The sequence below is a fragment of the Sciurus carolinensis genome, chromosome 9, assembly GCF_902686445.1.
Source record: "Sciurus carolinensis chromosome 9, mSciCar1.2, whole genome shotgun sequence".
Taxonomy (NCBI): Eukaryota; Metazoa; Chordata; class Mammalia; order Rodentia; family Sciuridae; genus Sciurus; species Sciurus carolinensis.
This window is the reverse complement of record NC_062221.1, coordinates 38,973,076-38,985,237: the sequence shown is the minus strand read 5'-3', so window position 1 is coordinate 38,985,237 and position 12,162 is coordinate 38,973,076. Positions and strand designations below refer to the sequence as shown.

The 12,162-nt window shown below is 36.7% G+C and overlaps 1 non-coding gene across 1 annotated transcript; it reads right to left on the bottom strand.

The window, feature by feature from the left end:
• Positions 1-9,746: 9,746 nt before the first annotated feature.
• On the bottom strand, positions 9,747-9,853 carry LOC124993875 (U6 spliceosomal RNA). Its single transcript, XR_007110389.1, has one exon. It is a non-coding gene; the product is annotated as a U6 spliceosomal RNA (small nuclear RNA).
• Positions 9,854-12,162: the final 2,309 nt, after the last annotated feature.

Genomic DNA, 12,162 nt, shown 5'->3' with positions numbered 1-12,162 from the left:
TGCATTATTTTCTATTATTTTTTATTTTTTTATAATTCATTTCTTAAAAACAGAATATCGGTTTTGTTGACTAAAATAAAGTGTTATCATTATTTCAAAGCCACATCAGAAGAAATGTGGAAAAGGAATAGGAATAAATCAAAACTTTATGTTCTACTTTAAATTTCCTTTTGCATAGTTTATGTGAATATAATAATAAGATGCATTACAAATCTTGCTAAGCATACCCTGGATGAAAGAGGACGTGGTATTTATGTTTCCTTGTTGTTGTTAATAATGGGAGAGCTCTAGTATGTTTCACTTATATGCTGTCTGAGTTTTTAATGCTGATGAATTAGAACATGATAAGTATGCATATGACTGGCATTATGGATAAATAACTTCAGTATAGTGACACTCATTTCTAAAATGGTTTTCAGTAGAGCAGTTGTTCACTGAGCTTTGTATTAAGTTATTTTTCTATGTGTGAGCTATTTTAAAACTTGGCTTTTGGTTAGGTTAAGAAAAAAATGTCAGCCAAAGTATAAAATTTTGTAAAGGGTCATGGAACTACAGCCTCTCTGATTCTTCTCTCTACCTTTAATATGTATATAGTTATTCCTGTTTGTTTGTATATGTGACTGATGCATACTTTGAATGATTTTAATTTATTCTGATCTCACTAACAAAAATATGTTATATATGCCAACTGCTGGAATTGCACTGTGCTACTTAGGCTTTGCACTCTGCACTATTTCTATTTCTTCAGTAGAAAAGTAAATTAATGCATTGATTATATCATCAACCTAGTATGTTAACACAACTATGAATAACTATTTTTATGGTGGTGCTTATAAAATATGGAGCAGCTCATTTGAGACTAATGGAGAAATTAATTAAATTGCTTTTTGGCACTGCCAGGGAAAGAGGCTGTGGCCGCTGTGGTGGATCGGAAAGGTAGCTCTGGCCAACTTGAATCACTAAATTCTTCACCAGAGCTTAGATGCCAAAGATTTTAAAGCCACCTGTTCTAGAACATGGGAATACTAGCCAGGTGAAAAGCAGCTCTGTTTGAGTTGAAAGTATCTGCTGAACTGCCCAGGATGATATATAGCTTCTCATCATTTAACGGAAGTGGACTCCTTTGAAAATTTTCCATATAAAGTTAACATTATCTTATGGATAATGGACTTGTGGGTCCATTAAAAACTCTGCTTAATACTTAACCTGTCCTAAAAACAAAACAAAAACTTTTATGCTACAATGAAATTTTTCTTAAATAACTATAGAAGAAAATCCCTTGATATTTAGATATAAATTAATCTGATTAGTTATCAAACTAACAGTAACAATATACCTTGCTTCCTGTTTTATTAAAATTGGAAGAACTTTTAAATTATAATTAACTTGCACCTTGGGTTCTCCTTTAGTAAAGTTAATAACATTACCTTGAAAATGTGTTGTAAGTTTTGTCAGTTTGCTTTCAAGATAGCTTTTGTGCATGTTTGTATTGCATATTTGTTTTAAATTAAGATTAATCTCCTATTTTCCAAGCATTTCTTAAACTGTGTTGTGCTGCAATTAGTTGTTACATATTCTTTCTGAATAGATTGCAAATTTCTTGAGGGGAGAGATCATTTCTGAAAATTTTAACCCCTGTTCTACAGTGATAGAGTCCTGAACATTTTGAAGCTGGACTTCAAAAAAACTTGCTAAACCTAATTGAATTTACACATTAAAAAAAAAAGAAAGAAAGAAAGAAAGGGAAAAGAGAATGTGTATGGAGGTGTTCAGAAAGGCAGGGAAAAGTAACAAAAATATTTAATGGAGAGGGAATGTTCTTTTAGAAAAGATCGAAGTGTCTGGATTATTTTGCTAGTTGGAGGAAAAACTATGCTATAGGTTTCACCTGTTAAAAAAATGAAAACCAAAGAAAAGACGGGGTTCTAGTGTAGCAGGCAAAATTGACTTGAGATAATAAAGAATTTTTTGACCAGAGAAAATGCTGAAATGATAACAAAAAATGAATAAAATGTCTCTGTTCCTTTGACCCCCATTGTTATGTAGAAAAAGGACTGGATTGGATGCGAGAGAGGTTATCTCATATGTGTGGGGAGTGAGTAACAGGGAGAATTCATAGAGAAGGAGCAATTGAAAAGAGATTTGAAGACTACTGTTGGATTAGGATCCCAAAGGAGGAGAAGGAGGGGAAGAAGGGAAAGGATAAGGCATTGGAGCAGGAAAGATCTGCAGGAGCAATGGTCCAGAGTTGAATCAGGAGTAGCTGATTGATAATAGAGTCAGGATTTGAACCCAAGTCTGTTAGAGGAATCTTTTCTTCTCTTTCAGAACATCAAACCTTGCCCTTAACTGCTTATACATGAGCCATGAGATGATTTTCCTGGGTCTTGTAGAGTCAAAATATGAAGGGCAAGTAGAAAATTATTGTTTTAAAAATTTCTAAATGGATAGAAAAGATAGAACGGGGAAGTTGATGGTAGAACCTCTCAGGACTGTAACTGTCTTTAGAAATCATCTGTTCCCTCCTGTTCTTTTAAAAGTGTGCCAATCAGTTGGGTGTAGTGGTGCACATCTAAAAATTCCAGTGGCTCAGGAGGCTGAGGCAGGAAGATCCTGAGTTCAAAGCCAACCTCAGCAATTTAGCAAGGCCCTAAGCAATTCAGCAAGACCCTGCCTTTAAATAAAATATAAAAAGGGGCTGGGGATGTGACTCAGTGGTTATGCACTCCTGGGTTCAATCCCCAGTACCAAAAAAAAAAAAAAAAAAAAAAAAAGAAAAGAAAAAAAGTGTGTGCAAATTAAAGTTCATAGCGGTTTGACAACTTTATCAATAGCAATAGCCAGTTAGTAACCAAGCTAAGTCCAGACTCTGATCCTCCTGCCATGTAGACCAGGTATCTTTTTTGAAGGAGATGCAGATCATTACACTGGGAAGAGCTTAGATTGTGGAAAGCAGGCAGGACTGGATTCAAACCCTGTCTCCAGTACTCGTTAGTGTATGAACTAGGGAACTGCACTGAGCTGGAGTCCTCTCTTTAAAGACAGATAAATTTATTTGCCCTTGAGTTTGTTTTGGGGATAAAATATTATAGCATAATGGCTAAGAACATGATGAAGTTTTTGGTGGTGGTGTTTGTTTTCTTGCAGGGGATTGAACCAGTACCTCATGCATTCTAGGCAAGTGCTCTACAACTGACTGAGATACATTCCCAGAACTCACCAAAAAATTCTTGAACATTCTGTGCTCACATCCCATAGGAGGGTAATAGTATCTACTGATGAAATTGTTGTAAGAATTTAATTGGTTAAACCCTCCAAAAATGATTGATCAATGGAAGTGTTTAGGACAGTGACTAAATGTACTTATGGCTCCATAGACATTAGTTATTAGAATCATCATCATTAACGAAGCAGGACCTAGGGTTTGAATCTTCCTTTTGTCTCACCTTATCTATGTGACTCTGATGAACTTCTTGTGCCTCCATTTCCTCAGGTGTATAGGAAATGCTGATAATAAAAATACCAACTAAATAGACTTATTTAATAAGCAAATGAATAATTAACCTAGGACATGCTTGATATGTACTGAGCACTCTATAAAACAAGCACCTGCTTTTTATTTTTCTGAAAACCACCAAAAAGTTGTATTGTGTTGTTATTTTCTCTCTGACTGATGTAATTTCATGGGATCTATAAAACCTTAGAAAGATAGGTTTAGAATGAATTTTGTTGTAAATACTGAATGGACTGAAGAGAAATACCCAACGCACAACAGTCTGAATGAGGAACAATGCAAATCTCAATCATTGTACATGTGTAAAAATATGGCAGCTTTGAAAACATTAAATTGATATTCATTTCTAGTTATCAGAATTTGCTTTTTCTAGAGAACTAAGAATTGCTTCCTTTTGCCCTGAGACTCTTTGCTCATTAAAACTGAAGCAATTGTATTTTTAGGGAAAAGAAAGAAAATCCAGTGAACAAAGAAGTAATTTCTCAACTTGGAAAAAATTTATTTTATTATAAAAGGGTTTTTAAAAAATAATTTTAAGGAAAAGGGTAGATTTTAAACATAAAACAAAAGTATTTAAAGATAAAAGTTTATTTATGGGTATGTATAGGTTCTGCAGTCACAGGCTCAAAATTTAAGAAGTATTAAAGAACAGCTATTGGAAATTCTCTCTGCCTCTTCCTTCCCAAATTCATCTACTTCCTACCCATATATGCCTACTTTCTACCCACACCCACCTACTTCCTTTCCATTTTGACAACCAATGTTACTAGCTTTGGTCTAACCTTCCAGGTGTATAATGGAGATTTTACAAATCAGTGCACAAAGAACCACCCCACTAGTTTTCATACCTTCATAATATTTCATTGTGTGAATTTAGTATAATTCTTATTAGCTAGTCTCTTATTAATGGGCATCAAGGTAGTATTCAATCTTTCACTCCTACAATCCTGAAATGAATAACCTCATAAAAAGGGCATTCTGTGAGAGCATGATTGTAGCTGGAGTATCAATTTCTAAAAGCAGAATTGATACTCAAGTTCAAGTATATCTAAAACTTGTTAAATATTGCAAAATTACCCTCCATAGAGGTTATACTATTTTAAACTCCAACTGGAAATGTATGAGAATTCTTCGAAACAGACTTTTAAAAATCTGCAGCAGACATCAGTTTTGTGGCTTCCACAACTTTGAAAATTCTGTAAAGGGGTAGGATGGGAACAATGGAATTACCACTAAACAATGTATGGAGACTGATGCTCCCTTGCCCAGCATTTCCTGCTGTGGTGACAAGGCTCCAGGTACCCAGTTTGAAGTGGCTTAGCATTCCACATGGCATAATGTCAGGGGCAGGGAAAGGATAACTTGGAAGAAGAAGCATATAGGAGTTTCTGAAACCCCCTTCAGGAATGGGAATACTGAGAGGACTGTGGAAGAGTAAAGAACTGGGTTTGGGGAACAGGAAGGCCATAGAGGACAGAGACCCCTAACCAGCAGTGGTAGCGGGGTCTGCCGATATCAATAGCAAGACTTGATGGGACCTGAAAGGTGACTGTGTAGAATGTGTTCGCCTGAGCCAAGTGAGGAAGATGGAGGACGATGCAGAGTGAGACTCCTAGACAGAGACCAACTCGGACCCCACATCCATCCTCTCCCTAATGACAGAATAGCACATAAACTTGTAACATACATGGGAGTGATACAGATATTTCTCAGATATTTCTTTCTCAATTTGCCCAATACCTTATCACAAAATCTACTTCAGCAAATATAAACATAAAGAGACTCATAAAACAGAATAAGGAAACTCACAGGAACCCCAGGGTTCCTGAGCCTTAGCTGAAATGTAAAGCCAGTGGGGATACAGTCAGCAGAAGAGCCCAGGAGAGGCCAGTCCTGATGCGGGGAAGAGTTGCTAGGCACTCCCAGACGGCTGTTCTAGAAGACCCAAGCACCTCTGCCACTACACCTGCCTGTGTGAAAATGACTTCTTCCCATGACTGGCAGCTGCCTCTTGTTGTCCACTTTCACATCCAAATCTTGTTGGAATGGGGCCACACATGAAATACTTTGTTAGGGTTCCTGGACCACAGTACAAGGAGACAAGTAAATATGTGTTGAAGTGGTGTTGCATGCACCCAGTGATGCACCTGCCTCAGCCCATCTTTCAACCCCAATCTCTATGTTGAAGAATTGTATGTGTATATATATATGCATTTGAATGTCAGAACTGCATTTTCAACTTCCTGGTTGAGAAAGACTTGTTCGCAGTGCAGAAGCAACACTCTTTTATGATATGGAAGTAATAGAATTTTTTTTTTGTTTTTTTAGTGATTCTTTGTCTTAAAACTAACCTTCTCCTCTATATTTAGCATCCTTAGTTAAGGTCTCTTGGGACACATTCTCACTGTCCTGTTTTCTGAGTTTTTGTTTTGAAAAGGTTGGCTGAGGTATAATCTTCCTACTGAATGCCAGCACCATGGTTACTGTGTTTCACCTGGAAATGGGTTTTTAAAGAACAATTGTTTTTAAAGAGAAGATGTTCTGATTCTGATCCAACACACTAAAAATAGTTGGTTAACCATTTAGTTTTTTTTATTGCTGCATACTATTTATATAGAATGGTGGGTTTCATTTTGGGATATCCCTACATACATAAAAACATAACTTGATCAATTTCAGTCCCCAATACCCCTCCTTCCCCAATCCTTTTCCTCTACCCTAGTGGTCTCACTTCCAAATTCAGGGTTCTTTTTCTCCTTCTCCTTCTCCTTCTTCCCCTTCTTCTTCCCTGTGTTTCAATCTAGCTTCCACATATGAAAGAAAACAAGATAATTTTTCTCTCTGTATGGTTTGGACGTGAGGTGTCCCCCAAAAGTTCATGTTAGACAATGCAGAAATGTTCAGAGATGAAATGATTAGATTTCAAGAGCTGTGACCAGATCGGTACATTAATCCACTTGATGGATTAAGAATCTGAATGGATTAATGGATGACAACTATAGGCAGGTGGGGTGTGACTAAAGGAAACAGGTCACTTGGGGTATGACCTCGGGTTTTTTTTGTCCCTGACTCCTTTCTTGCTCTCTCTGACTCCAGTTACCATAGCTAACAGCTTTCCTCTTCCAAGCCCTTCCCAGATGATGTTATGCCTCACCTTGGGACTAGAGCCATAGAGCTGGCTGACCATGGAATGAACCTCTGAAACCATGAGCCAAAATAAACTTGTGCTCTTCTAAGTTGTTCTTCTCAGATATTTTGGTCAAGATGATGAAAATTTGACTAACACACTCTGCATGTGACTTACTTCCCACAAAAACTCCCCACTAAACAAAGACTGATTTATTTCTTGCTGTGGTTTTTCTGCATAGGTGATTTTGACCTGAAAGTTTTGATGGCATTCACAGCAGTGGTTCTCACCAGATCTGACCATGTTTCTAGAATACCCTGTTCATAGTCTCATTCTATCAGTCATTTCATGGTTTATCCTATAACTTTACTTCTTCTGTAGTTTCCTGCAGTAAAAGGAAATTGCAAGACATGTGAGTTAAAGAGAACTCTGCTCTGAGGGCTGAACTGCAAATTTTCAAGGTGCCAAAAGTGTGGTTATCAGAACCAACAGTCAGGCATGGTGGTGGCACATGCCTGTAATTCCAGCAACTCAGAATCCTGAGGCAGGGGGATTGTGTGTTCCACTTTAGAGACACCCTGTCTCGAAATCAAAAATTAAAGGGACCAGGGATATAGATTGGTGGTAAAGCACCCCAGGTTCAATCCCCAGTACAAAAACCAACAACAACAAAACAACAACAACAACAACAACAACCCAACAGAGAGGACTTTAAGCATATATGGAAGTGCTTTGGATGAAGAACAAACAGCAAATAGTGTTAGCTTTGACTCTTTCATTATAATAAATATTATAGTCTTTCAAGACTACAAGAGGCTTCAATCAGAGACTCGGAGGACACAGCCTAAAGGTCCCTGGTGGTTGTGAAATGTTGATTTTGCCCCCTTAGCATTTCGCTTTATTTCCTTTAAGGGAAACACTATGCACCTTTTCCTTGGTTTCTTTCCTGTAGCTTTTGAAAAGCTTATTCTATCTGACAACTCTATTGACATTTTGCCTATTTGAAGTCTTCAAAAGAAAAATAATACTTTATGAAAGGAAGACACACACTCTGTGCTTTTTAAAAATTTTCTTGGCTAAAATGTACTTTAAAAAAATCTATTTGGTAAACTTTGTGAGAAATTATTTAAGACTTTTGGGCATTAGGAGTGGTGCAATCATTACTTCATTTTCATGAAACAAGACTCTTAAAAGACTGGACCATAAGTAATTTCTGCTTCTCATTGTTTTTTAAAGCTTTGCTAGAAGATGTCCTTTTCTCTTTAGGCACAGAAACTTATTGTTTAAAGCTACAAGGGTGAATGATTTTATTTTCTCTATGGGATTGCTCCTGCAAAAGCCAGATATTGATTCTTTTGTTAGAAACACAGCAAAGTAATTTTTAAAAACTTGTTCCTTCTTTTTCCTTAAAGATGAGCATTTTAAATGCATGCTCCTGCTCTTTCTGATAAATCAATGCCTAACTTAAGTTCTCTACATCATTTCATACACTTTTTTCTGTCTGTGGCAATAATAAGATAGAAATAATTTTGGAGAAGTGAATATAAAAAAATATTTCTCAAGTCAAATCTTATGACTTTCTCCCTGAGAGTTTTGAGTGAAGCCCTTTTTCACAAAACACTACAAGTGAGAGTAAAGTTGCAGAAGAGGCTTGTAGTTGAAGAATTTTACTTAATGAACTGATGTTATACTGTATCTATCCTGTGTTTTTCAAGGGAAAAATAGAAAAACACCATCTCTCTGTAACACAGACTTTATATTAGCTGGATGATAAAATGGCTATCACTTAATTATAAATATTTATTTCACATACCAAATTGGAATACTTTTAATTGATTTGATAATTTCAATATGATATTCTTCACTAAAATTTAAAATATTTTCCATGCTTTTATAATGTAACAATTCCACTTTCAAGAAATTTATTCTACATATATGTTGCTTCATGTGCAAATACAGAGTAATTACTGAGGGCTGGTCCCCCACCCTGGTGGGAAACAATCTACATGTTCATATATTGGGTTAAATTAAAAAATATGGTGTACACATACAATGCATGACCTTGCAGGCATTTAAAACTGGATGAGGAAATACTGTATGTACCATGATGAAGTGATCTAAAAGAAAAATCCAAGAATAGTATTTATAAAATGTTACTACTGCTGGGTGCAGTAACACATCACTTAATCCCAGTGACTTGGGTGACTGAGGCAGGAGGATTATGAGTTCAAAGTCAATTTAGTGAGGCCCTAAGCAACTAAGCAAGATCCTGTCTCTTAAAACAAACAAACAATATATATATATATATATATGTTAAAAAATATATATATATATGTAAAAAAGAGGAGGGCATATGACTCAGGGTTTCAGTGCCCCTAAGTTCAATTCCCAGTATCAAAAAAAAAGTTACTATTTGTGTCGTAAAAGAAGAAATAAATAAGTATATATTTATATTTTGCTTTTATATGCTCAAAATATGTTTGTAAAAGTATCTCAGTAATCCCAAATAATAATAGTTGCTAGCAGAGAGCAAAATTAGGAAGCCAGGTAGGAAATGGGGGTAAGAGCTTTCTCCATAGGGTTCTGGTAGATGTTTAATAACTAGCTGGGGTGAGGGGGGACTTGATTTGTACTGCCTGCCAATCTCTGTGGTGTAAATATGCCACAATGTCCATTTTCAAGATACCAATGTGATGCCACTGAAAACAGAGTTAGGAAGAGCTGTGTGAAGTGGCTCTAGTGAACCTGTGCAAGCCAGTTCCAGCAAAGTCTCTATTTACCATGTCACACTGTTGGATTTTGAGCTATGTGAAAGTTTTACCCATTTAAAGAACAAACAAGTAAAACACAAAGTATGTGATCATGCTCAGCTTGTAATTTAAAAAAAAATTTTTTAACTGATGCAAAATATTTATTCCAAGTTAGTTACTTTATGCAGTAGTTTTCCCTCAACAGACTTGTGATAACCACATCTTTTAAATCTGTAAATAATGTTATCAAAATAATCTTAATCTTTGAAATCTCACAAAAATTTATATTTTACAATCCACCCTGAATATCAAGGCTGCAAAAATAACACAACATTTCCTATATCCAAATATTTTAAAACATATGGAACACTTCACGAATTTGCGTATCATCCTTGCACAGGGGCCATGCTAATCTTCTCTGTATCGTTCCAATTTTAGTATATGTGCTGCTGAAGTGAGCACAACTATTTGTAATTTAATAACAGATCATTTAAAGTTTAAAACCAAGGCACTGTAGCAGTAATAAAACAACAGACGTAAGGAAAAACAAGTATCTTTTTGCTAATCATTGAGTATTATCACTAGTGCTACAAAAATAAATAAATAAATAATTAAAGAAACAAAAATAAATAAATAAATAAATCATGCTTTTGGAAAGCTTGTGAGGCTTCTGGTTTCACCGATGTTGGTTTGACATTTTAAACAATCACTGTCCAAATACAGAAAATTGTCTTAGTAGGTCAATCAGGAATCCTTTCACCTGCTTTGCCTTTCCTTTTTCAGGCCTGGAGATTGGCCTTATCTCAAACTTGATTGCTAACTCCCCTTTCCAAAATTGTTGATTTTCAGCCCCACATAGATGGGGGAGAAGCATACCAAGGGGTCTTTCCAGTCATAATGTCCTCCTCTTCACCCTATAGTTGGTGAGGCTCTTTGCTAGCTTAATGGCATAAGCAAGGTGATGACTCTGTCTATTTTTTTTTAGTGTAATCCTCTGCATGCTCAAATAGATTTCCAAGAGATTCAATATTCCTTTCTTTTCCCCAATCAAGAACCCCAAGAGCTCACTCAATCCAAGGAAGCCAGTCTTGCTCCTGAAGGCCTCAACAGAGACAACAGTTGAAAGTGACCAACACATTTGTCTCTAGTTGGGGCTGTAGCTTTCATTGTTGCCACACCTTAACTGGTGTTGACATTAGTTTTGTACAATATAGTGTGTATCTTTGCTCCCACAACAGTAATTATGCTAGTCAGACCCTTGCTTACCCTAGAGTTGTCAGTTTTGCACTTCCAAGATTAATCTATACCCACAATGTCCCAGATAACCTTTACAAAGTCAGTGAACCCATACCACAGCTGTTGTAAATGTTGGTTAAGAGGTCACAATGGCAGCCTTGTCTAAATAGTGACCCTGGAAAAACAGGTGCCTCTTGTTCTGGAGGTTACACTTATACCCACCAACCCTGGAGCAACCCACAGCAAATTACTGATTGACTGGGATAAAGATTGCCAGTCCCAGGGCTGGGGTTGTGGCTCCGTGGTAGAGCACTAGACTGGCACATGTGAGGCACTGGGTTCTGATCCTCAGCACCATAAATAAATAAAGTAAAATAAATGTACTATGTCCATCTACAACTAAAAAAAGAAAAAGAAATTGCAAGTCCCTTTACCTTGCCAGTTCATCTAAAGTTGGACTAGTACAAGGCCTAGAACATAGAAGAAGTTCAGTAAATATGTGTTAAACAAATGAATAGATAGATAGATACTTGGATATATGGTGCTGTGTATAGAAAGTCAATGTTTTATGAAGACAATTTGTCAATATTTTCTTCTTTGGTTTCTAAGTTGCAAATAATGGTAACAGAGATCTTCCCACCTTATAAAGGACTTAGCTCATGTCTTCTTCAACTGCTATTAAGATTTCTAACAATCAGTTAAGAATTGAGTTTTTCACTGCTATGGATCACACAGGTCACTGTACCACCACGTGTTTATAGTTAAGCTATTCTCTCCTCCATATTGGAAGCTAGCTTTAGGAAAACTTAAGTAGAGGTAGTAGAGGTGAGTATACTCCCCCTACCCTGGGAGGTGAAGTGGGATAGTTATAGTTGCGGGTGGCAGCAGATACATGTAGTCTTGGATTAAAACTTCCTACAGTGCTGGGTGTGGTGATGCATGCCTGTAATCTCAGTGGTTTGGGAGGTTGAGGCAGGAGGATCATAAATTCAAAGCCAGCCTCAGCAACTTAGAAAGACCCTGCCTCAAAGTAAAAAGGGCTGCGGATGTGGCTCGGTGGTTAAGCACCCCTGGGTTAAGCAACAGAAGCCTAAAACTATCCCAAATATAAAAGGGGAGAGACTACCAAGTAGGAATTCTCTCAGGTAGAGGGAACAGTATTATACAGATTTTAAGTACAGGGAAAGCTGTGAATATTTGGGAAGCCAAGAGAAGGTCAGAGCTTTTGTGAACTAAGATGTTGAGAGGCTTGAGATGAAGCCTGGAAATCCAACATGGATCAAACTGTACAAGCCCAAACTAAGTAGAACTGAGCTTTAGAGGTGACATGAGCCTATGTGAATCTTGTAAATATCACTTTTACTGCTTTGTAAAGGATGAAATGGAGAAAAAAAGAAATAAAGGACCAAACTGGGGAAGTTGCAGTGGGAATAGAGAATGAGTGGAAGAGACAACTTGCCAAGACTTGGCAATAACTGGTTAATGGGAATGAGGTAGAAGGAATAAGGAATAACTGAGATATTGAGCCTAACTTG